Genomic DNA, 27,277 nt, shown 5'->3' on the forward strand with positions numbered 1-27,277 from the left:
CTCAACCTCAGTGTTATAGAAATACCTTACCTATATGTGGCAACACTTTGCCGTAAAGAAATAACCAATCATACTCATTTAACTGGAGTTTCCTAATTCCTAACTTTTAAAATGAAATTAGGTTAAAAATATCTAATGAGATATTTTAATAATCTGTATAGATTACTTTGATTTCTTTGAGATGACATGGAGCAAGTTATCAAAAAATTGTAAAAACATATTTAAACAGAAATAATTTTTTACCTTCCTATTCACTTATCAAGGATTAGAACAAAGAATTTGAGTCTTAGTCAAAAAGAGGTAAAGAAGTCTCTTTGAAACTGCCACACTATTGTCTCTAAATCCTGAGAAGGTAGGCCAGTTCCAGACTCTTGGCTTTTCCTTTAAGGTGAACTAAGGTTTGCCCAATATTTGGATAGGTTGAGATATTAAAAATCACAGTGAGGGGAGCTTCTCATGGCTTCTTCTGCAGCTTTGCTTTTTAGAAACATCTCATAGTTCCATGGCAGTTCTATTTTAATTTTTTCCCTTTTCCTCTTATTCTTTGCAAGCCCATTATATAGACCTCTTACATAATTTTATATTCCTATTAGAGCAGACTTTTAAAAAATTAATTCCTACTGATGCCTTGGTGTGAGATATATATTATTAATGAATATATATGCATTATAATTTATTAAAATACATCAAATTGAATATGCCAGATTTTCTCCAGAACTCTCCTCACAAGGACAAAAAAGATAAAAAAAGACTAAGGAGGTGATCTCTTTGATTAAAAACCAAAGTGTGTCAGTGAATGTGGATGACTAAAGGAAATGCATCCCTCTCTTAATCAACAAGAATACTAGAGTTCAAAAAATCCTATTATAGGATGGACCATAGAATTTTAGACCTGGAAGGATAAAGATCATTTATTTGAGCAATATTTATTGAGGAACTACTGTGTATCAATACTATGTTCGGATTAACACCCATGGTCCCTGCTTTTAAGGAGCTGACAGTCCAGGGTGAGAGATGTGGACACAAATAATTATAATACAATTATATACTGCTGGTTATTGTCTGAGTTCCATAAATGGGAGCAAGGTAAGGACAGGAAGGGTAAATTCAGGGTATTTCCCTGAGGAAATTTTATTAGACTGGTTGGGATTTGACCAACTAATGTGGCAGTAGTGGTTCGGACAAGGTTGGGACAAAGACATATCAGTAGAAACATGTTAGACTAGGAGACAGTATATGCATGGGAAAAAGCAGGGAGGGCCTGGGAAGAACTAAGAAGTTCATAATGGAACCTGGCAATTTACAGACCTGTACCCCTAGGGATAATAATACATTATATATTAATTTTAAAAAATTTTTAAAAAAAGAAGTTCATTATGGGTAGAGACCAACCTGCTCAAAAGGGATTGGTAAGAGCAAGGACTGAAATACTGGCAGGATATAATCACCAAAGGTCTCATAGAGCACACTTCATAAGCCATGGATAGGAGTGATGGAATTAACTTGAAGAGTAGAAGAAACAGTGGCAGTAATGAAGGGCAAACAGGTGGGCTGATCCGAGAGGATGGTTTTCAAACATTTTGGTTTCAGGACCCTTTTATACTCTTAAAATTACAATGTCAAAGAGCTTTTATTTATAGGCAACTTATCTATTCATATTTACCATATTAAAAATTAGGAGATTTTATAACTTTTATTAATGTAATAATAAGCCCTTGTATGTCTACATATAAAATGGATTTTTAATAAAAATAACTATATTATCACAAATTTTAAAAAATGGTGTGAGAAGAAGGAATTTATTTTAGATTTGGGCAAATCTCTTTACTGTCTGGCATAATGGAATACAGCCAGAGTCTCTTATCGGGTTCCAAGTTCAATCTGTTGAGATACGTTGTTTTGATTGAAGTACATGAAGAAAATCCTCCTAAAATATATATGTAACTGAAAAAGGAAGGAGTATTTTACTTGTCTTTTCAGGCACTTGTGAATATTCTTTGATACACACCAAAGCTCTACAAATGGTAATTTTTGTATTAGTTTCAGTATGGAATCTGTATCAGGAACTTGTACTGATTTTGCCTCTTGGATGGATTTTGTGCCTTTGTGCATGGATCATTTGGAAACTATTGGCACAGTATTTTGCAGATTTCCCCAACTTTGACAAATTTCATTAACATTCAAAGATCACATTTGTTAATATCACCATTGATCTCATGAGAACAGTCATAATATATTGGGAGGCTGTCTAGTTCCCAGCGGCAGGTAGAAGTTTTCCAAAATTCCAATTTCCACTTGAAAGCTCCAATTTTAACATTGATAACAAATGCTGTCATTTGCTTTTCCTGAAGTTAAAGGCTTTTCCATAGTTTGTCAGTTCTTCTTTCAAGTGAAAATGGAGTTCCATGAACAAAAGAAAAAGTGGCTTTTTCACCTCCTGACTCACACAATCACACAGGTGCTTTTCCTTGAGACAGCCATGGTACTGTAGTGCACAGCAGAAATGCTTCATGTATTTTTCCAGTTTCATCATACAGAACATTAAAAACATGTTCCTTAGGTCAAGATTTAATATAATGAATACTATTTACTGCTTCATCAAAAATATTCTTATGTGAACTGGCACTTTTTTCTTACTGAAAGTGTGTGGTGGTGAAGAAAACAAGGATTCATCCTACAGAGTGATGCCACTCCCTTGCTTCCTACTAAGGCATGAACTGTTTCACTCCATGACTTTTGTGCCATCAGTGAGAAAGGCAAAGGTCTTCTTAGCATTAGTATTAGGAAAATAGTTTTGACCTTACTGTCCCCCTGAAAGGGACTTAGGAACCCCCAGTTGTCCACAAACCACCCTTTGAGAACTTCCCTAGAAGGAAACAGATGGACAACAGGAGTCTAAAGGAGAGGGCAAGGAAATGTGACTGTAGCTGTACTATTTAAGGGCCGAGACCTGGCAATCAGAACTGTATTCAAGCCCTGGCTCTGCTACTCTCTAGCAGAGTGACCTTGAGAAGGTTGGTTTTTTTTTTTTTTTTTTTTTTAAATCCTTCATAATCTTCAGTTTCTCTGTCTGCATAATAAGAACAATGATAGCAATGATAGCACATACTTCATAGAGTTAATGTGACATTAAATGAGAAAACCCTCTTGGAAGGTGAGCACAGTGCCTGGAAGAGAGTAGGCCATCAATAAATTAGAAAACAAACCATAGCGAAGGACTGTATTCAGTGCAAAATTAGAAAATCAACGAGATTTTATGATGTTTTGATATGTGGCTTGATGAAGACATATGAGGTCAAGCTCAATCCCAGAATGGTTTAAGCCACAAGTTGTTATTAACCCAACAGAGAAGTAGAGAGGGTTGTAGGGCATGATAATAAATTCTGTTTGGAATTCATTTAGTTTGAGATATCTGTGAGACAGCTGGGTATGTAATTAAAATATGGGTCTGAGAATCGGAAAGCTGTCTGGGCTGGGAAAATGTTGATTAAAGAGTCACTGGTTGAAACTGAAAATAAGAATATGCACAACACTGTCTAGGAAAAGACTGGAAAGATGAAAAGGCAGGACTCTTGTGACTATCAGTTTTTAAGGAGAGGAAAATTACACAATGAAGTCAAAACAGTTACATAGATGCCAAAAGAGGAATTTTGAAGATGCTAATTAAAAGGCATATATTGGATTTGACAATTAGTCAACTCCCTGCACTTAAAATAAATGAAGAACAGGCACAGAGAAGCTTACTAACCTTCACCAAAACATCTACTGACAAATCAAATTGTTGCTCTGAGGCAAAACATTTTCCACACATTCTATTCTTGACTGACTTTTCCTATTATAGTTGACATTTTTATCTTGAATCTTACTATTGTATGATTTGATTTTAAAGATCTAAGCTTTATATAAATAACTACAGAAAAATAGATTTATATAGTTCAATTCAGTTTTCCAGGCACATATACACATATCTGTATGCTTTGATATTAACATAAGCTTCTAAAACTATATGAAACCAACAAATACAAATACAAAGCTAATATTTGTTAATGAATCAGATTCTGGAAAAAAAGGGCATGGTTAACATTTGGAATATGCCATGGCATTACATGGCAAGGACAGAAGTACTATTTTTCCCATTACTCATATAGCCTGTGAGTTCTCATCTTGCCCAATTTCAAGAATAGCAGATAGTTTGGAAAATTGCATTGGCCTACAACCTGTTAATATCAATAGTTTCTCTCTCCCTGTGTAGGGATCTTTATGATTATGTTACAGACAAAAATCAATTAGTTCTGGTCTGTTCCCATGGAGACAAAATTATGTCAGAGGCTGTAAATTTGCCATCTTCAAGGATGGAAAGCTTCTCTGTGTCATACAACTTGAGAGATCAGAAAATAAATACCCACAATGTATTTTCATGTCCTTGATGATGAGAGAGCAAATTGTTGGGAAAAGATTGAGTCCACTGCTAAGGAAAGGATGCTGTGTTTTCTTGGTATCAATGAGAGACTACTGTATGAAGGACATAATCTAAGAGACAAAATGGACTGGATAACTACCCTTCCTTTCAATAAAGTTATTAATATTTTCTAAAGGGGTTTTCATTTTGGGTTAGTGATTATCTGGTATTTACTATATTTTCAGGTAGCATATGTGACAAAGAGAATAATAATTTATTAAAGGCATATACAGAGCAACTGGCAATTATAATGATTACCACTGGACACTCTCCAAGGCAGAATTAAACATTATTTTCCATATTTTAGAAGATTTTTGAAATGACATCTGATTGGTGTGCTTACCTAACTAGGTGGCTTTGAGAATTAAACAATAGTAATAGATAAAACTGTTACACTATTGTTATGTCTCAGATACTCTGACATGTAATTTATATACATTAACTCACTTAATCTTATGAAGTTTAATCATCTAATCTTATTTAATCTTATTATTCCCATTTTAGAGATCATAAAACCTACGTACAGGTAGGTTGGATAACTTGTCCAAGTTCCAGAAGTAAGTCAAGAAGACAGGATTTAAACTCAAATAACTCAGGAAATAGCCTGGGCTCCAAGCCTCTGAAATGAGATTTTTAGTTCATATGTTCTGAAATGGCATTGAGATAAGTCCACTACCTCACTGGGAAGTTACTATGTATACAGCCTCATGTTAAGAATGGAGTGGTGCAGGGGCACCTGAGTGGCTCAGATGGTTGTGTATTTGTCTTCGGCTCAGATCATGATCTCCGGGATTTGGGATTGAGCCCCATTTCAGGCTCCCAGCTCAGCCGGGAGTCTGCTTCTCCCTTTCCCTCTGCCCTTCCCCCTGCTTGTGCTCTGTCTCTCTCTCTCTCAAATGAATAAATAAAATCTTAAAAAAAAAATGGGTGGTACAATCTAAGAAACAGAGCAATATAGTCATCACCTTTGTTTTTAATGTAGAAAATAAACAGGAATGAATTAATAATAAACATAAAACCCACATCTAATGGGTACATATTGACATATATTTTAAGTACTTTTGAGTTATTTGAAGATAAATTAAAAGCCTGGGCTAGGGGCACCCGGGTGGCTCAGTGGGTTAAAGCCTCTGCCTTCGGCTCAGGTCATGATCTCAGGGTCGTGGGATCGAGCCCCACATTGGGCTCTCTGCTCAGCAGGGTGCCTGCTTCCTCCTCTCTCTCTCTGCCTGCTTCTCTGCCTACTTGTGATCTCTGTCTGCCAAATAAATAAATAAAATCTTAAAAAAAAGAAAAAAAAAGCCCAGGCTAGCATCTTATGTATCATTACCTCTTGCTCTCATTGTTCTGTCAAGGAATTATGCAATACTATTGGTCTGAATAAACCTATCAAGAAAGTAATTGTATGACAAGGATATCACTATGACATGGCCAAATATAAATGAAATTTAGACTTTCACTGTCATTGTTCCCTTCCTGTTAGCTAAACTCATAATTGTCCACACATAAGTGTTATTAATTGATTTGCTAACTTTTTAATAAAAGAATCTATCTCTGCCTTTCTCTACCTGGACTCAATGGCATACCTCCCGGGGGGCGGGGGTGGGGGAGAATAGCTGAATAGGAAAGAATGAGCTCATTTCTGTCATCAGAACAATCTTTATCTTGGAAATAATCGTTAGTTTCTAGGTGTTGATGTTCTCAGTGACTTTTTCCTTATCAAACAACTATAAGCTCAGAGAGACAACTGCTAAGTAATAACAAGTAAGCCAACATTGTAATAGACAAATTGTTTTATTAGCTCCTCAATTGTTCTACTATATGTTTTCAAACTGAACACAATTGCATGTTCAACTCCCCAAGATCCATTCAACTCCAAATACCTTCTCCAAGCCCCTTGCCAATCATTGGTTCACGAATAGTCTTGTGGCCTAGTTCTGCCAACAAAAGGTGAGGGGAAGCCTGCTAAGTGTACGCCTATGGAAATTTTCTTTCCTCCTAATAAAGAGACAAGGAGGGACAGAATTCTGTTCCTGGACCTTATTGCATTGAGGAATGATACTGGGACTACTTTAGTCAACTTATATCCAGAAGGGATGCCATTCTGAGGGTAAAACTGACACACTGAGGGTGTCAGATCACAGAGACAGATCTATCCCTGGGCTCTTGATGGGTCGCTCAGCCCTTGGACCCAAACAACCTCTGCACTTCTTGTTATATTCAATAAGCATCTTTCTTGACTAAGACAGTTTTAGACAGTATTTCTAGTTAGTTGCAGATGATACACCAGACAAGTAAATACTCCTTGGTTGGTACAAAAACTTGACCAGTTCAGAAACCACCTTACAATCAAATAAATACTAACCACATATTTGGATGTCCTTTACCCCATGCAAACAGGCGAGCTATGCATCCAATCACCAAATAAATATGATAAAATGCAAGTAAATATAGCCCTGGTTAGTTTACTAAATGTACAGAATGCATGTCTCTTTTAAAAGAAAAAGAAATAAAAAGTTAGGTTAATTTCTCTTTCTTAAATTAATAGCCTTTGGCACGATTCCACTCTTGTAGGTCATCTCTGCCATGTTTCTAAGTGTTTGCCTCTTTGGAGGAACAAACTAGCAGGAAGGGAGGTAATCAGTCTTTTGCCTCCTGTCCCCTGAAACAGCTGACCTTGTTAGCTGATAGAGATTTTAGTTTACCTTCACAAACACAAATTTATACCCACTGGTAGTTCAGATACCTTAGATAATTACAGCACGTTCTTCTGGAAAAACTTCAGGCCACTTCTGGGAATTATCTCATTTGTCTCTAGAAGAGATTCTGTATTTTTATTCCTGTAAGCCACTCCGCCACAAATCCTTGACAGATATCTCATCCCTGATGAACTCTGTTGCGACTTCTGTCAGCTTTCTTGCTGCATAATCTGTGTAGAAAGGGAAACAGGTGAAGTTATTCTAGCATCTTTGGCATTTGGGTTGAAATGGGTGCTCTGGGTCTGGGTCTGCATCTGAAAGCCCTGATGTGCTCAAGGAAGGATGGGGCCAGGAACCACTGCCAGATCCTGGGGTGGGGGATGGGCCTCTTGGGCAGCCTTGATTTAATTACTCTTTCTGAACATGCCAGAGCTCCAGAGCATCTTTCTACTTTCTACTTTCTTTCTTCCTTCTTCCCTCTTTGCACCCCTTCTTTCTTTCTTCCTTTCTTTCTTTCTCTCTCTCTCTTTCTTTCTTTCTTCAAAAGACCAAAGAAGGGGTGCCCGGGTGGCTCAGTGGGTTAAAGCCTCTGCCTTCGGCTCAGGTCATGATCCCAGGGTCCTGGGATCGAGTCCCGCATCGGGCTCTCTGCTCAGCAGGGAGCCTGCTTCCCCCTCTCTCTCTGCCTCCTCGTGATCTCTGTCTGTCAAATAAATAAATAAAATCTTTTTTTTTTTTTAAAGATTTATTTATTTATTTGACAGAGAGAGATTACAAGTAGGCAGAGAGGCAGTCAGAGAGAGAGGAGGAAGCAGGCTCCCTGCTGAGCAGAGAGCCCGATGCGGGACTCGATCCCAGGACCCTGAGATCATGACCTGAGCCGAAGGCAGCGGCTTAACCCACTGAGCCACCCAGGCGCCCCAATAAATAAAATCTTTAAAAAAAAAAAAAAAAGACCAAAGAGGAAGACCAGTGGAGTGTGTGGTCCACATTGGTATTGTGGGTCATTATTCTAGTTTGTTTTTCGCTCCTTTTCCTCTCCACCTAAAACCCCATCTGACTGGCTGGCTAAGATAAGACCAATAAGCCTTATTCAGTGGCTTCTAAGAGTAAATTTTAGACAGAAATAAAAAACTAGCATGCTAAGCCAAGACATAATAGTAACCTAAGTATAACAGTCTGATTTCATATTCCTTTCAACTATAACTGTTAGCAATAACTTAGCCCAGTTAAACTGGTCATTATTTTTGAAAGACAATATATGTAATTTTAAAATCAGCAATTGATATTTAAAACAATGTTTACATCAGTTCACTTAGTCAATGCTCATAAGCCAAATTGGTAATGGATTCTCACCAATAAATCTCCCTTTACAATTTACTATGACAAATAAACAAAACCATTAAATCTCATCTTTTTCTTTTATACACTGTCTTTTAAAATTTTGTCTTCAGATGTGAACTCATTCCTAAGCCACCAATCTTTTCTTTACTGTCATCAAAATGATCTTTCTAAAACACATATTCTACCCTTATTAAAAATTGTCAGTGGCCTTAGGTGACTTATAGTATGCCGGCACCTTTATGACTTTCCCTCTGCCTCCTCTCTTACCTTTCATTTGGTAATAGCACAGATCTAGCTCTGTCTTTCAGTAGCTAGGTCACATTGAACATGTTACCCAACCAATCCAGTTTTTAGTTCCCTATCAGATAATGGGGATTTCAATACCTCGTGAAACAGGGTTGTTGTTAGAACTAAATGAGATCTATATTTCATACACATACACACACACATGCACACGGCTGTAAGTCATTCATACAAGAGCTGGCAAAAGTAGATTTCCCATAAAAGCAAAAATACGTCGGGGTGCCTGGATGGCTCAGTCTTTAAGTGTCTGTCTTCCGTTCTGACCCTCCAGTGTCCTAGGATCGAGCCCTGCATACGGCTCCCTACTCTGTGGGAAGCCTGCTTCTCCCTCTCCCACTCCCCTCTGCTTACGTTCTCTCTCTTGCTGTCTCTCTCTCTGTTGAATAAATAAAATAAAATAATCTTTTAAAAAAAAAGGAAGAACCAATAATAGTAATAATAGTCTTAGAGCTGTTACTGTACTACTAATAACACACATCAGACAGACCCATGCATTGGAGCTTGAAATAATGATTTGTTAAATAAATGTATAGCCCTTCGATAAATGTTCCCTCTACTTTACAGCCACAAACTTAATAAATGCTGCCTCTCCTCCCCAGAACACAGGTAACTGGGTTTAAATACCTTAATCTCCAGCCTGACATATAATGAGCATGATATTGAAAAACCAGAATATCAATTTAGATATATTTCCAAAATATTTATCATCTTTTAGTATGGGAACAGGGAGGGGTATAAGGTAGGGAAGGTGAGGGCGCCTGGGTGGCTCAGTGGGTTAAGCCACTGCCTTCGGCTTAGGTCATGATCTCAGGGTCCTGGGATCAAGTCCTGTGTCAGGCTCTCTGCTCAGCAGGAGGCCTGCTTCCCTTCCTCTCTCTGCTCTGCAGGGAGCCTGCTTGCTCCTCTCTCAGCCTGCCTCTCTGCCTGCTTGTGATCTCTCTCTGTCAAATAAATAAATAAAATCTTAAAAAAAAAAAAAAAAAGTAGGGAAGGTTTATATCCATGGAAACCAAGGAGTTAAGGAGGAACAGGAAAGTGGTTTGAGAAAACATCCCTAAAAGTTCTGATTTGCTTGAATTCTCTCTCCTCTCTCTATTGTGAAAATCACTGATTGATGGATCAGAGAAAATATAGCCTATGGCCTGGACTCCAGATAGGAAAGATTTGCCAACCCCAAATACACATGGGGAATAGTAGTGATTTCTGTATATGGCCTCACGCTCCCATTTAGGCCTCCTACTTCAAATGGCATTGTGTCTTATTAAGATCTCTTCTCAGTCATCTTTAAAAGCAGACCATGGCTTACAGATTCACCAATACAAAATTGGCCTAATCTAGTTATTTAGAGCATGAGGATTCCTTAAAGTAGTTTTGAACTTCAGTGAGCATAGGAGACATTTGGGGTACTTGTCAAAGATGCAGATTTCTGGGTTCAGTCTCTGGAAATTCTGAAAAAGTTGGTCTGGGGCACGGCCAGGAGATCTGCATTTTAACAAGCTCCCTAAATGAAACTGGTGCATGTAGCACATGGATTACAATTTGAGGAAGCTGCTCTTAAGGAAATGAACCAAGGTTACTAGAAATTAGAGACAGGTACTTTACACAATAAAGCTGGAATTCAGCTCTAATGTTCCCAGTAGGCAAGAAAAAGTGGAAGCACACTAGATTTAGGAAAAAACAAAAACAATTCCTAATAGCTGCGTATAAAAAGACAAACTTTCTCTGAGAACTAAACCTGGAAAAGAAATCTTGCTTAGGACATAACACAAGGGACACTGGGTAACATGCTTACCAGATGTCCTGAATGTAATTGCACAAAAGAGCCAAACGAGGTTAAATCAAATAAATCTTCTACAAATGGCTAAAATTAGTTGAACTTGGTGAAATCCATTAAAAACTTACTGAAATAAGACAGTTCAGAAACTTTACTTTCAGATTATCTAATACAAGTATTGGCCCAGGAGAGCGCCCCCAAAGTTTGAAATCATCTTCATAGAATATCAGCATTTTGGAAATTAAGGGAAAGTTCATGCTACAGATGAGGAAGTGATAGATCAAAGAATGCAATAAGGCTTTACCCCGAAAAGGGGAGGCGTCACCAGCTGACGAAAATTGGACAAGGCTGCTTTGATTTTAATTTTCTTAACGAATTTATATTAATGTTATTAATTGTAATACTAATGTCAACAACTGAATTTTATAGAGGTGAGTTTAATTGTTTATATTCCTTTTTTTGTGGTATTTTAGTTTATCTATTCTATTTATTCTTTAAGACCTAGTCCCAGTAATTTAAAAATTATTTTTCTTATTCCAGGTTCATTGGTTTTGACAATCATTTTTCCTCTTTAGTTTATCTTTTCACTGTTTTTCACCATTTAACCTTCAGTACATCCATCTTCCTTTATACTCATAATATGATGTACCTGTCTTAGAATTTTCCAGATCAAAACCATTTCTGTCAAGCATTAGCTTTGAAACTCTGGGGACTTAGTTAGCTCTTTGTGCAAAGGCTGAAGCAGATCCAAAGCCTCTTATTGAGGAACTCAAAGACATTGCCAGCCGGTCTCTGGCAGCATTTCCCCACAGGGAAGAGGCAGCCTTCCATCTGGGTGGGAATGCTGGTTGGCTCTCCAATGTCTGTAATCATCCTATCCTACCAGCTGCTCATTTGGTTTTAAGACTTGAGGCCCTTATCAAGGGGACAATTCCAAATGGCCAAATCACCAAGATACTATGAAATGAAACACAGAAGTTTGTCTATAAAGTAAACCATACATCCACTCCTCTAGGTACTCCAAAGATTCTCCTAGATCAGATTTGACCATCAGGAGACTTCATGGTGATTCACATTAACCTAAAATCTGATATCTGTTTCTCTGAGTTCTATAAAATTCATTCCTGCCTTCCTCTAAAAATGTTGAGTCCAGGAGGCCCAGAGCTAAATGTATATTCCAAAAGAGTAACTTCATTAATCCACAGTCTTAACAAGTTTATTACCTCCATTTTGTCCATTCTCCTTGTCTTCAACTTCCTATTGCATATGGACTTAAAAAATAATATACCACTTCCCATCATATTTGTATAAAGAGATGGGATATAATAAATGTCAAAATTTTCTACAAGATTTAAAAGATTTATTTGTTCGTGAGCCTGAGTCTATGCTTCTTTTTTTTTAAATTTAATTTCTTTTCAGTGTAACAGAATTCATTGTTTATGCACCACACCCAGTGCTCCATGCAATATGTGCCCTCCATAATACCCACCACCTGGCTCCCCCAACCTCCCACCCCCTTCCCTTCAAAACCCTCAGACTGAGTCTATGCTTCTTACAATGAATTATTTTTCTCAAGGAATATACTTCATTTTATTATGAAAATAAATGTTAAAAATTAAACTTGGAAATCCAGTATCCTAAAATTGAAAAGGATCTGTCAGTCCATCTATTTTCACCATTTAAGTTTATAATAGTGGCTCTTCATAGTTAGCATGAGAGTCACCTAGAAGGCTTTTTGTTTAAACCCAGCTTGCCAGGCCTCACCCCAGAGTAGTTGAGTCTATTGATAGGAGTGAGGCATTTTTGCATTTCTAACAAGCACACAGATGATGCTGGTGCTTCTGTCCCAGGAATCACACTTGGACAATGACTGGCTTGCAGAAACCATAATTTTATTTATTTGCTTTTTGAAGTTAGAAATATATGTGCCATTAATATTGCTTTCATTTTTAGGATCTCTCAGAGAGGACAGTCATAGCTTCTTCAGTCTCATTTTTTCATTCATTTAATGTCTTGTGGTGTAATTCCTCTGAACCCAGAACCTTGGAATGATTTATGGCAGTATTTCACAAAAGCCGGCAATAGCTTCCTGTCTCCCTGCTCCCAGACTATTTTCACCAGCAGTCAGAGCAATTTGGGAAAAATGGAAATCAAATCATGTCATTCCTCTGACCAGAAGCGTTCAGGAGTTGCCCAGAGAAAAGGCCAAACTCCTTACAGTTGCCTATCAGGCCTTATGATACGGATTTACAGTTACCTAGCTGAGTTCATCTCCTCCTGCTCTCCCCTTCCCTCACTGCTTCTTAGTCAAGCTTAGCTTCTGTCTGTCTTCTGCAGCTTCCAGGCACAGATATACTGTTCCCTCTCTCAGGAATGTTCTTTCTCTAGGTAGATGAGTGCCTAACTCCCCCATCTCTTTTAGGTCTTGGCCAAACATTTACCTTCTCAGACAAGATCAGGCACGTTCAGGGTGGTATGGCCGTAGACAAACATTTACCTTCTCAAAGAGGCCTACTATGCTACCCCTCCAGCTTCTTACCACATTCTTTTGGTTTCTAAAGCATGTCACCTCATTATGTGCTACATAATTTACTTATTTGTAATGTTTATTATTCATGTTCTGTCTCTCCTGGGTAGAATATAAGCCTTGCAGAGTATTGACCTTTCTTGGCCTATTTTGTTCACTGGTGAAAACCAAGTACTTAGAACAGTGTATGACACATAGTAGGTGCTCAGCAGACATGTTTTTGAATAAACAGATTTTTAATTTTGGTTTCCTCCCCCAGATTAGTAATTTTTATTTCAACCTACAAGTACCCTTTAAAAAGGCTTGTGTTCTACTCATGGCAGCACATTTTATAATAACAAAGCCTAGAAAAAACTGAAATGTCTGCTAATGGGAGATTGGTCAAGTAAATAAAGTAACTTAGTTTTGTATCACACAACCATTAACAAGATGAAACAAAAAGACAGCAATGAAAGCCAAATTCTCTATGGATACTCTATTTCCTAATTATGTAGTCCTCTTTAATCTAGATCAAAATACATGCATTGAAATCTTGTTTACCTCAAAGGTAATTGTATAAATAGGCTAAGCTTACTAGACTCTCTTTAAAACAAAGCAAAATGAAGACTGAATGCTTTACTCAAAGAATTCCCCACTCCAGAATGCCTTCAAGAAGAAATAATAATGATAATAAAGAACATTAAGCACTTACTGTGCGATAGGCACTGATTAGCTCATTTAATCTTCACAATAGCCCTATGAGATAAATGTGATTATTGCCCTCATTTTGCAGATAAAGGAGCTATAAGGTCCGGAGAGGATAAGTAACTTGTCCAAGATTGCATGGCTAGTAAACGGTGCTATCAAATCCAGTGTTGTTTTTCTTTAGAAAAAGTAATCAGAGTCTCTCTCTCTCTCTAAAAATATTTTACCATCTGTTTCTGAAGTTTCATCTTACATACTTTCCTATATATATGCTCTTCTCTAGTCAAACTGATCTATTTGCCATTCCCTGAAAGTTCCCAGTCTCTGGCCTCGGGCTTTCAAAAACATTCCTTCTGCCTGAAATATCGTTCACCACCAGTCATTGCCTGTTAAAATCCTACCTTCACTCCAAAGCCAGAAGTGATTTTGCATTTCTCTAAACTCCCAGAGCACACACATATTGTCTTTAAAATTCATATAATAATTACAATATTCTATCTTCTGTTGTTCTTAAGGATGTGCCTTATTGCTTCTACCTTTATGTATTAAGTTCCTTGAGGAATAAGGATTATTATGTTTCAGCATCACTGTTAAATTCCTTGAGTCAAGAAAGATTTTATTGACTAGCTACTAGTAAGCAGGAAGTTACAAATTTTACAAATGCCCTGTCCAGTGTAGTAGCCACTGGCCAGATGCAGGAATTGAGCACTTGAAATGTGGCTAGTGCCAAATCTTGAAATGATAGTATTTGGGGCATTTGGGCTTAAATAAAACATAGCATCAATAACATTAATTTCCCTTGTTTATTTTGCCTTTTTTTTTTTTTTTTTTTTTAGCACCTAGAAAATCTCCAAGTACATTTTAGGACTCACTATATTTCTATTGAGTAGTGCTGGTCTGGTATAGCCCTTTCTCCTTCCCACCCCCTGCCCCCAATCCTCCTCCAAATGATGAAACCCATGAACCAACACATGAGTTAAAAAGTAAAAAGGGAGGCCATCCTCTTTTCTGATGCTCAAAAAGGGTGGGGGGCTTTCTCTGGATGGATAATTTTTCTATTTTACTTGGTCAGATTGTTGTCTTTGTCCTTATGTCAGAGGATTTGGGACCAAGAAACGCTATAGTGAAGAAGTTACTTTGTCCATAAGCAAATATTTTGTGTGGGTGTGTGCCTGTGGCACATGTGTTTCTGGAGAGGAAACCACATTTCAATCTGAATATAGCAGAATTATAGAAAGCTTTCTATTTTGAAATAAATTGGCATCATGGCAAACAGAAAGCAAACAGCATTCTCAGACCAATAATAAATCCTTGATCGCTAACATCAGGGTAACATTAGTGCTGCTTCAGCCATAACGGAGAGCCCTCTGCGTTGCCCTCAGCCACGTTTCTCCTACTGCTTGCTGGTGCCGTGTGCTTTAGGCAGCTTCTTTCCAGGCAACCACAGACTGTTTACTGACTGTAATCAAAATGACAGCACACTGTTTTCACAACCGAGTGTTAAGAGTTGATTGCCTTTTTCACTTGGCAACCTGAGGGAACTTAGAACGAGGATCTTGAGGTACAACTTGCGTTCGTTCAAGATGGTGGTGCTTACTTTTCTACATGTTACCTGCATTCCTTTGAGGTTTAAAATACAGAGGACTGAAATTTATCTAGCCTGGAGCAGAGAAGTTGTAATCACTGCCTTCAGATCACTTCTGCGGGTAAACTCCACTGCAGCACAGGTTGATTTAGGCAGGGCTGAGTTTTGACTGTCATGTGATTCTTCATCCATCAGAACTCAGCCAGGTGAGGGACCTTCTCTATTCAGCATGCCCCAGGAATAGATGATTATAATGCCTTACACTCTAATCATCCTAAGATGGTACCACAGAAGACAGTGTAACATAATGGAAAAGTTTGCTGTGCTTAATCTTTTTAGAAACAAGACTTAATGAAAAGGTAAGGAAGAGGGAGGAAAACAAGAGGAGAATGGAAGCTGCATTTCAAAGAACCTGTATTCTAGATACAAGTGTGCTTGCCATCACTTGCTATGAAATATTGAACGCTCAAATCTTAGGTGTTCATTGTCCATATCTACAAAAGAGATGTAGAGGAGGAAAATTGACTAGCTCATTTGTAGTGCCTCTTTGGTTTCTAAAACTCTAGTTCTAGTGTCCAGACTCTGAAACTCAGTATCAGATACACTCCAACATCCATCTGTCTGGGAAGGAATGATGGATACAGCAATAGTCCTGCACTCTGAGCAAGGATTATTGAATATTGGACTAATCATGTAAGTGAGCTAGGCTGGACTATACCTGTTAGAGGCTATTTTCATTTCAGAATACTTTCATGAGGTAAGGGCTTGATCAGATTTAAACCATGTTTTTTTTGATAAACTAATATTATGAATGCCTTGAGTACAACATAGCTGGGCAGTTGGTTGCTGAAAAGAGCTACCCCTTACATCCTTCTAAATCTATATGTTCAATTCAATTCTGTATACATGATTTCTTCATGTAAGTTTTCTTTATGTAACTCATATATGTAATTTCTTCCTAGATGAGAGATTTATACAAATAGCAGTTTAAAAACAAACAAACAAACAAACAAAAAAAAAACATGGGACGCCTGGGTGGCTCAGTGGGTTAAGCAGCTGCCTTCGGCTCAGGTCATGATCCCAGAGTTGGGATCAAGTCCCACATCGCGCTCCTTGCTCGGCAGGGAGTCTGCTTCTCCCTCTGCCTCTGCCTGCCATTCTGTCTGCCTGTGTTCACGCTCTCTCTCTCTGACAAATAATAAAAAAATCTTAAAAAAAAAACTCACAAAACATTGTCTAGTTTTCAGTGAATATGACAAGTCACTTGGTTAAATCCCCCTCCACAACTGCATCCTGCCAAAATAGGGGCTTTTGAAGTAAAGAGAAGCTGAAAATATTTTTCTAGGATCTGAATTCAGGTCCCAAAAAGTCAATGTTTTTTTTCCAGCCACTGAGCACATCATTGGCACCAAAATTAGAGCAAGGGCCTGAGTGCAGTGCCCTGATTTAGGTGTCAATGATGCCACTTACTGCAGCAGGAACACACAGTGGAAGGTCTCTGCATGTAAAGGCAGGAAGGATGCTGTTCAGTGCTCAGTTCTGTTGAGGCTAAAGACAACCAGAATGCCACAGGTAAGAAAAAATTACATGTGATGCAAGCTTGTATTTCAGGCAAGGATTTGCAGCAACCAAACTGCTAATGAGAGCCAAGATGGGTGTAGCTTGTCCATCCTAGTTCTCCCCAGGGTGGAAGATCTAGCAAGTAAGGCCCTGGCTAGAGAGGACAACAATCACAAGGAGAAATGTAAAAGCTAAAGGGAGAAGATGCTAGGAAGGACAGAACTGGAATCTGTTGCGTTCCTTCAGTGTTCCATGTGTGCCCCCTGAGTTATCTCAAAGACGTGGGTCATTCAGGATTCTGATAAAATTGCTTCTGCATTATTGGGCATTGAATTCACTAATTCTTCAAGTCACCCCCTTTTTAAAAAATTAGTAGACTCTCTCTTTTTAGAGCCATTCTAGGTTTACAAAAAAACTGGTTGTGAAGGTTCAAAGAGACCCCACATTAAGTGTGCCTTTTAATTGCTTTAAATATTTAGCCCTGAGACTTTTTATTCGAGACGAATTCAAGAGAATAAATGGAAAGTATTTTCTCAGGCATAAAATTCTCTAAATTTAGCTTTCCTGAGGGATATGGATTGTTGAAAAAAATGTGTATTTTTTTATGATTAAGTTGATCTCATAGTATGTTGTCTGAGACATGTCATCGCTATTGTACATTTATTGGATGTTTAAAAGAAACATGCCTTATAGTGTCTTCGAGTAATTTTAAGACACCTAGTAAACAACATGTCTAACAAAGGTATGAGAGAGAGCTCACTTTTGTGGCTTTGGTGGTGTAGCTTAACTCCTTTGTGTTAATTTGCATAAAGATCTGCATCACAACGTGGATGTGCTCTGCCACTTTTTATTTACTCCTAAGCATTACTCTTTCCCTTTTCAATTGTACTAAATGCTTTTGAATGACATGTTAAAATGCTTTTCCCCAAAGAATCACGTTAGTTATCACAGTTGTCACCATGTTGGTGGAGGGAATGTTTATATCAACCATAAATTTTTCACTTTCTATACTCATAGAATAATTTAAGGTGACCCTTCTCTGAAAAACATTTCTTCTCTGGTTCAGGCTTTAATTCTTATTAACATTTCCCTGGTTTGTTTTTATATTTTCATTATTTACTACCCAGGTACTTTGTATGGAAAGATAGCACATCAATTATTTTTAAGTAAATGATCCGATCCCAGTTTATGATCCCAGGCACTGTTTCACAGACATCCATCATAAATCTAGCCTCAAACATGATGTTGTATTTCTTCAGTTTACTATAGAAGCACCAGCCTCCTGCCTTAAAATATGGATATTCTCATCTTGAGATTTAACAGATCTTTTCTCTATGGGGTAATTTTACTGACCAGGTTGACAGAATGGTAGAGATTGTGAAGAAAACAGAGTTAAGTAGTAAATATTAAATGATGTTTATCTAGAGGAAAGACTTTGGGGTATAATTTGCCCTGGAGACCATAGAAGATTGTTTTATTAAAGGCTACCGCAGTCTCTTCCCAGCTGTGGAAAGGACTGCACTGCAAGAAGCCAACATAAAAAAACGACTGGGTTGTTAACCCTGCAAATGTCTTCTTAAAGAGCTGAAAAAAGCTGACTCACCTTAGTAATGGAATTCCTTTTAAGAAATACAATTCATTATTAATTCCACTTAGCTATTAGGTTAATTCATTTCTTTCTTATAAATATCGCTTTCTGGAAAATACACTTTTAAATGCGTTTTGAATTTAAGAAATTTGTTGGTTTACTGGTCTGCCTTTCTTCTCAATCTGTCACAGTTGCTGTTTCAAAAAATAGAAATCAATGTGTGTGTGTGTGTGTGTGTGTGTGTGTGTGTGTGTTTTCCCAGTTGGATGACCTGGACATTCAAAGAGTATCTTTCAATAGAAACTCTTATTTGATTATTTAAGACTTAATTTTCAAAGGAACAATTTATGAGTTACAGAATAAAAAGAGAGTGAATCTCTGGTTGTACAAACTGCAGTTCACAGATGCTTATTTCTGAGCATGCACAATTGTTTGTATTGTTAACTTGCAAAATATACCATAGCCAGCAGCTGGGTCAACTTTCAGATAAAGGTTAGGGTAGGAAATTAGCAATTTGAAATATAAAACTGCTTAAACATATAGAATAAATACCAGCCTTGCTAACCAAGGAAGAAGTGGACACGAATGTATTTTTTGTTATTTTCCTAAGTATTTGCATAGTCTCTTTACCTAACATGCCCACTTACTAGAATTTTCAAATTATTTTGAAAGTCATTTCTCAGCTCTCTTTTACTTCACTAGCCAAACTTTCATTAGCTTCTCTTATTTTTCTCTGCCTTCCTTCAGTCAACTGGTTTTCAAACCTGGCCACATATTTGAACTACACTAGCAGAGCTTTTAAACAAACACTGATACCCAGGCTCAGCCCCAGAGAATATAATTGAATTGGTCTAACGTGGAGCCAGCATTGCTCTTTTTAAGCTTCCCAGGTGAATCCAGTGTGCAGCTAAAGCTTATCATGTTGTACCTTTTTCGTTTTTTTCTCAGAATGTTTGCATATCTATTTCCCTTCAACTGTTCTTTTCTTCTGTCATTTTTATTAATGAGGTTTTAAAAATCTAATTTTTGTCATTTCTCATTTTGCTCCCCCCCCGCCCCGATTTTTCATTTACTGGCCAAGAAGTTGTCATTCCAGGAGCATGTATCTGTTTTGTATTCTTATTTAATGCTACCAAATTTTTATGTCAATGAAAGAGAATGCAATATGATTGTGAATTATCCTTTTGTCTGTTCTTCCAAAGCTGATAAAATAATATACTTTAATTTTTGGTATAAATAGATTGGTAGTGGAGCCCAACAGAGTGGTTGAAAACTAATGTTAAGAATGGATTTACTTGAACTATAATCATTGTTAACTACGATTAAAGATCATTTAATATGATATTTTAGAACTTTGAGACCATACAGGACTCAAGAACATGTAAATATCCTATTAAAGGATTGATTTTTGAATTTTAATTCAAAGACAGATTTCAGTAGTTTCAGAACAGGGCAGAAGTGGGAATATTACATATTATGTCAACTATCATAGCAGTAACATGATAGCCACACTAATAACAACAACTGGGCTAAAAAAGGATTTATGATGATAAGTAAAATTTGATGACTTAAATATCAGCAGGAAAAACAGAAATATGGAAGGCAATGCACAGAATATTCAACGGTTTGAAATGAATGTAATAGGAAAATTACAGGCAGTTGGTTGAGGCCTGGAGTAGTAGATAAAAAATATGAGTGTTATTGTGGCTGTGCCTTGAAATGCAGTCAAGCCATTTCCTCTCCATCGGATTTATTTTTCCTCACTGGTGAAAATACTGGTTGGACTGGCAAAAACAAAACAAAACAAAACAAAACAAAAAAACCTGGCCAAACCCCTTGGCCATATCCTGCCTATAGGTATGTTTTGTTGGATATACCAGTATTGTAAATAATTTGAAATAGATGACAACATTTAATAAGAGGGAGATTTTTTTTATTAAAGATTTTATTTATTTATTTGACAGCAAGAGGGAGATTTTTAACAAAAATTTGCTTTTTTGGAGAAATCGTTTGATTCATCAGTCTCCTAGCCCTAAGATGGGACTTCCCGTTCTTGGAAAGGATACGGTTGTTTATGACTGTCCAGTTCTGTACTCTCAACCTGGCTAGCTTCACTCTTTTTTTTACCCACTCTGCTTATGTAGAAATTTGGAGTTGTTTCCTTAAGAATTTATTTGCAAGGTTATTTCCAACATGATATAAGTTCCATGAAAAGAAAGTGCTCAACACTTCATTAGGTAGGACAAAAATAATTTACAGAGAGAAAAATAAATGTCACAAGCAAAAACACCGAGGAGACAGAGAAACTAACAGATGACTGGTTCTTAACTAGAGGCTTAAGCCCTTAAAATGTGTCCCGTTAAGCCCTATGCAAGAATATTTTGGGTTCTAGATCAAAATCACAATGTCACTTAGCAATAATAACTGGGATTTAGTGAATTATTCCAGTCAGAGCTCTTGGGAAAGGAAAGGACACAATGTTCTGTACAGCCCGAGTAAGAATATTCTGAATATTAGGAGATTAAAATTCCCCAAAGTGAGCTTCTTGGCAGAAGATGGCCAAAGTTATTTAAAGAGTGACTTCCCATCTTTGAATTCACCCATTGAATAAAACAATATTCAACCACCGTTTAATAATTTAAGGACCATCATTTCTTTCACTTTGCGCCAGCACAGAGCTTAATCACATGAAGGGCTCCCTATGTGCAGTCTCCAAAAGGATGAAAACCTAATTCAATTATTACAGAAATAACTCCAGACTTTTAAAAGGTTTCTCTGAACTGAAACAACCCCTGAGAATTCCCTTATCCAAACCACCAACTAGCATATGTTTATATGCACTGTATTTGTACGGAATACATATATTTAACATTGTAAACCCTTCTCATAAGCTACTTTGAAGTTATTCTCTAGTCATATATCTTTAAAACTCTTTCTATGAGGTCCTTTATCACTTCAAATCCTGAAGAAAAGAGATAGAGTATAAAAAAAAAATCAATAAATAGGGCACATTAAAACTTGCGGTATCCAGGAGGCATTCATACAAATTTTAAAGAATTTTTCTACTGTGGCTAATTATACGTCTGGGTGTAGTTTCAAATTTTAGGTACCCCAAGAGTTGATACTTGTCAGGCAGTTCATAGAACAAAGTATGTCTTTGCATAATAGGAGAGCCAGATTTTCTCTATTACCACATTATCAAGTAAAAGAAAATTAACACTATTCTGCTCTGATATAGGTATCTACACTTGTTAATATTCCATTAAGATGTATCTGAAGAATGTGTTAACTCTACCCCAGGGTGAAAAATATCATCAGGTAAAACTGAAATAAAAAGTAGCATCCTAATCAAAGATAAATATTATGACCTTGCAGCACAAGCAATAATCCAATTGGGTTTTGTCTTTCCCAAATTTTTTAACTGCCTCAAACAAAAATCTACCTCAAGAAGTAACAGTTCGGATACCAGGTTTTCTGTTGAATTGCCATTAAAATTGTTTCTGGGGTAAAATTCAAGTGGAACAAAAGACAACTTAGTGTTGAAATTAATCAAAATTTAAAAATAGATCCCAAAAGTGCAGAAGTGTACTGTTAATATCTTAAATTATATTTCAGGGGCAGGTAGGTAATTAAGCTTCATAGCTTTGGAAAATCTGGAAAACAACCATCAGTATTAAGGTATAATGAATAATATATTTTTAGCTGACAAAGCCCTAATTCCCAACCTTCAGTGAGTTCATAGTATTCCTATACGTGAATGATAATGAGAAAAAGTAATCTGTACGGCCACTCACACAAAGAAATTTCACTATCTAGTGACATGTTCATTCTTTGGTGGGGAAAAAAGTTGCATTTGTCTTCATATCCTTATATTTATGAGTGCTTTCAGTTAATTTCAACCCTAAAGATAAGGAATCACAAAAGCTGGAGTTACCTAGAATCAAGGCAGACGGACTAACCCACAAATTCCAGGCAGAGCACAGTTTAATTGAGAAAACTTCCCCTCATATCTTTAAGTCTCCCAAACTTTCTCACATCTGTCTAGTCATGAGCCCATTAAGTCATCTTGCCTGCCATGAAGATGAAAATGACAGTGCAGTTACTTGAGTCTGTGTAAAGAGGCCCAGGGTGGCTGAAGGGCAGGATTAGGAGGCCTGGGGTGCTGAATGGCCATGCCAGCTGTAGCTCCCAAAGATCCCAGGAGCACAGAGCTGTCAAGAGCATAAAACTGCATGTAGAGAAAACCTTTGGAGGGAAGTAGAGGTTTTTCAGTATGTTCACAATTTCATCAGGCACGATTTGCCTTTCCACCTTTTATTGTATCATTAATAGGACTTAAGCAAGAAAGAGTTTGTGTGTTGATCACATAGCCAACACATGTGGTCATTTCTGGGATTTAGGCTCCGTAATTTGATGGCCATAGTAGAAATTTTGGGGTATTTAAATGTGCTTGGTGAAACCTTAATTTTCTTTGTGAATCTTCAAAGAGGACTTTTTTCTGGTAAGTGTATCTGTTAAGGCACAAGCGAAATAAAGCTCCTTGCCCCTGATTTGTTAAAAAAAAGAAAGCCTTTGAAGTGGAGTCATGGCAATATATCATTGGGCCAAAGAATGGTTTTCTAGAAGGTATTATGGAAGTTTTTTAAAATCCCAGGAAATGCTCAGGATGTTAACACTAATTGATATCATTGTAGGGAGCACATTTGTTATTGTTGTCGTTGTTGTTGTTTCATTCTTCTGGGATGAGAATTATAATTTTCAGCTACAGAATTTCTTGGCAGTTTCAGTCTGTCCTTCCTGTTGTGGTGGTGGATACTATATCACCATCACGAATAATGGGGGGCCGGGGAAAAGGGGAGGGTGGGCATTCAGTCCTGTCCCAGGATATATAATAAACACCGAACAGACACTTTATTTACACAGTCCTGCAGCATTAGATGCCCTCCTTCCTATTTTATAGATGATGTAATAGGGGCTTAGAAAGTTTAAATACTTTGTCATTTAATAGTGAATATAAGATTCAGTCTGTCAGCTCTGCTCTTCTTCACTTCTCCATATTGCTTCCTGTTCATTTCCACCACAGAAGGAATTGGCCAAGGACCTTAAAACATCTCTAGTCCTCTATTTTTCTATCTCCTTAGATAGTGTATATTACCACTGTCAACATTAGTGGTAATATACAACTCAGTATGTGTTAAAGATATATCATATTACAGTTAAGCTGAGAAATCAATTGAAGAAAATGCAGATAAATTAGAACCATAAAAATTTAAAAACAGTAAGTGTTCTTATATATTTTTGATTCTAATAATCATACAGGCAAGGAAAATGTACTTCAGTGATATATGGTGTCTTTTCTGAGGTGACATAGCTCATGAGTAGCAGAACTTGAATCAGAAATTGAGCCTTCCAGTTCAATGCTCAGCTTATTTATCTCTACTACGTCATTAAATTACAGTACAGTCTTACTTGGGGCGCCTGGGTGGCTCAGTTGGTTAAGTGTCCAACTCTTGGGTTTTGGCTCAGGTCATGATCTCAGGGTCGTGAGATCAAGCCCCATGTTGGGCTTCACACTCAGCACAGAGTCTGCTCTAGCTTCTTTCTCCTTTTTCCTCTGCCCCTTCTGTTTGTGCTCTCTCTAAAATAAATAAATCTTATTCACTAAATAAATCTTACTCACTTACAATCTACTACAGTGAACATAAAACCTACAAGTATCTGTTTGAAATTATGTTTTTAGATTACCTTACACCTTGCGTGTAGAGTTTTGCAAAAATCTCTCTTGTGGTCTGTGCTGGTCTTCTGAAAATTACAGTATTTTTCTTGATCTTACAAATGAAGTCACTGTTAGAGTCTTCTTGAGAGTCCAAACTTACTTGATATATCACTTACTCAAAACAGGTTTGATTTCCAAAAATTTTCTAAGAGCCAGTTTTGTGAAGAACTCTGTGTGCATATACTCTTCACATCAGACTACATATTTAGACAAATAAGTGATTATCGCAATTATACTGACAAAATTGCTGATATTGAAGGCTGAAATATAAACATTGATTCATAAATGTAAAACAGTTCAATCAAGACCAGCTCTTGTGTTTACATAGAACAAAGTTACTCAAATGCAGTCCCCTGTAGAGAAGCACGGAGTATACAATACACTGAAGCCAATTAACATCCATTTCTGGGAACCCTTTTCAAAGAAACAGTTTTCTTCATATCCTATGGTAGAAGTTCTTCCAAAATACACAAGACTCAGGGCTTTTCTCTGAGGCAACCACTATTTTATGTTTGGGGGGAGTATAATTGATACTCAGTGTAAAATATTGAGAAGTCAATATTTTGCCATATCATTAGGAATTACGATTGCTTTTAAATACTCAAGTTCTATCCTTAGGCCATTTTGACCATACAGACTGGAAGCCCAGGTTAAAATCAGAGGTCTTTATTTCACATAGGACATACACTACTTGGAGTGGTTGTGTTGAAATTTTTTCATGCAAATTCCTACAAGCACTTATGCCTTTATCTTTGTCCTCATATGCTACATTACACCACCTGTTGTATTAAAAAATAACGACTTTATGATATTTAAAACCCTTCTTTCAATTAATACCTACAAATTATAAGAATAATTTCTTATTCTAAATATGCAATTGCTAACTGAATACAGAATTTGTGGTTTGCTATAAAATATTTTAAAGAAAAATACATAAAATATATATTATAGTTTAAGTAAGTAATTGTTTAATAGCTGAAGTGGTTCTCCCTGGTAATTAATAATAATAATAACAACCAGTTGTTAAGTATACACAGAAAAAAATAAACAGAAATATATCAAGCTTCTGAGATAATTCAAGAAAATATAATTCCCTTTAAGTTAATAAATTTAAAGATAAATACTTAATATAAAAAAGAACATATTAAAATATAAAAGAAATAACACATTATGGAGCACATAGGGATCGTTTTATCATTAAAAGCTAAGTCTCTTTTTAATGGTTAGTATTGGTTATCTTTTTCCCTCCATGAAAATAGGTTATTACACCTCTATATTGTTATCACTCCCTCTACACATGGACCCTGCAAAGATGTTAAATAAAAGACTAAAGCACAAGAATGATAGTTCCAATTTCACTATACATTTATGTTTAAAAAATAGTAGGCACACTGGACATTCAAATAGATGATGTACAACCATGAAATCCATTAGGTCAGCTTTGTGCAATAAAAAATATTTTCCTTAAATGCAATGAATCATAACAATCTGCATGTCTCAAAAGCATGAGATCAGTAATGCCTAGTCTCTACCATAAGTCACCATTTCTAACAGAGGCTCTATTTCCTTTGAGAGATAAAGGATATAATAGTAAGCAGTTTACCCATCAAATGATGAGTTTGGTTCCTGTAATTTACACTAAACCAGCATTAAGTTAAAAATAGCAGCATGAAGATAAGTTTAAAGTAAGAAAAACGATCTGGTGGCTAGATTCTATGGTGCAGATAATTAAATGTTTTGCCAGCTTACCTGATAAAACAGAGCTTTACAGATCACAGCATAACAAAGCCCCGTATCCAAGATGGTTAGAGTATAAGGTGTCTTCCTCTGCGGTTGTTCAGATTTTTGGCCACAGAGATTTACAAATTAATTACAGTATTTTTTTTTCTTTGCTTTCTCTGTGGACAAGAAAACAAAGAGACCTTTCCAGAATCCTCTCTGCTTATGCCTCCGCTTCCTGTTCTGAGATTCACTCTATGGTACCCAACATATATCAGAAAACAGCTTTGAGGGGGGGAAAAAAAAAAAAAGGCTGACAGCATTCAACATGGTACCGCCATCTACTGGCAGACACACAAAATTGAACAAAAGGGAAAACATCCTCATTATTCTTTAGCATAAGGTAAAATGTAACATTTCTCTGCATATGAGTATGTACAAAGAGACTCTTTCCCTACTCACTTATTTGCACCTCACCAATATTTTTTATACATTTACAAAGGTTATTCACTCATAATCTACTACAATGAACATAAAACCTGCAAGTATGAGTTTGAAAATTATGTTTTTAGATCTCTCTTGTGGTCTGTGCTGGCCTCCTGAAAATTTGTTCTTCTCGCTGGATGGATTATTTTCTGAGTGAGTAAAGAACAGTGTAATACACATTTACTGTTAGTCTTTGTGTTGCTTTTGGTAAAACATTTGCAAGAAACGTTATCTGAATGTGGAAAAGTATTCTAAACTTTAGCGAGGTCTAGCTAATTTAGATCTGTGGATTATTTTGGCATGTGTATATGACATGAGGAACAGTTAAATTCACCTTATGTGAGATAATTCAAATCAATTATTATCTATGTCTTTAAAATACTAAGAAAACGTTGCTTATAAGAACACTGAAGCATGCAATACGTAAGCAAAATGAAAAATATTTTTGTCAGTTTATTTGAAGATATTTGTCAACTAAGAAAACTCTTCATTTTATTTGACTTTTTATATTTACTTTAGAGCAAACAGCTATAATTTTATTAGTTTGTCATTAATTGGTCAAAGTATATTGATATTGATGGAGAAGCCTAATATATGTTAAGAGCTATATTAGCTGTGAAAAGACAAAGATAAAAACATACAGCGCCTGCCATCAAGGAACTTCTGTATAATGAAGAGTCACATATAGCAGGTACCATATTTTCAAGCTATGTGCTCAAGAAGTGTTATTTACTTAGTGTTTAACTCCATCCATATTTTACCTAATGGCAGAA

At 36.7% G+C, this 27,277-nt stretch overlaps 1 protein-coding gene across 1 annotated transcript in view; it reads right to left on the reverse strand.

The window, feature by feature from the left end:
- The window catches only part of LOC132013797 (sodium channel protein type 3 subunit alpha), a 107,044-nt gene extending 80,798 nt beyond the window's left edge, over positions 1–26,246 (reverse strand). Inside the window, exons 1-2 of the mRNA XM_059394095.1 lie at positions 26,049–26,246; positions 7,206–7,388 (exon numbers count right to left, since the gene is read on the reverse strand). The gene's annotated coding sequence lies outside the window, so the exon portion shown is untranslated. The remainder of the gene's footprint in view (positions 1–7,205; positions 7,389–26,048) is intronic.
- Between the last annotated feature and the right edge of the window lie 1,031 nt (positions 26,247–27,277).

Source organism: Mustela nigripes, chromosome 3 (genome assembly GCF_022355385.1).
Source record: "Mustela nigripes isolate SB6536 chromosome 3, MUSNIG.SB6536, whole genome shotgun sequence".
In the NCBI taxonomy this organism is placed as follows: Eukaryota; Metazoa; Chordata; class Mammalia; order Carnivora; family Mustelidae; genus Mustela; species Mustela nigripes.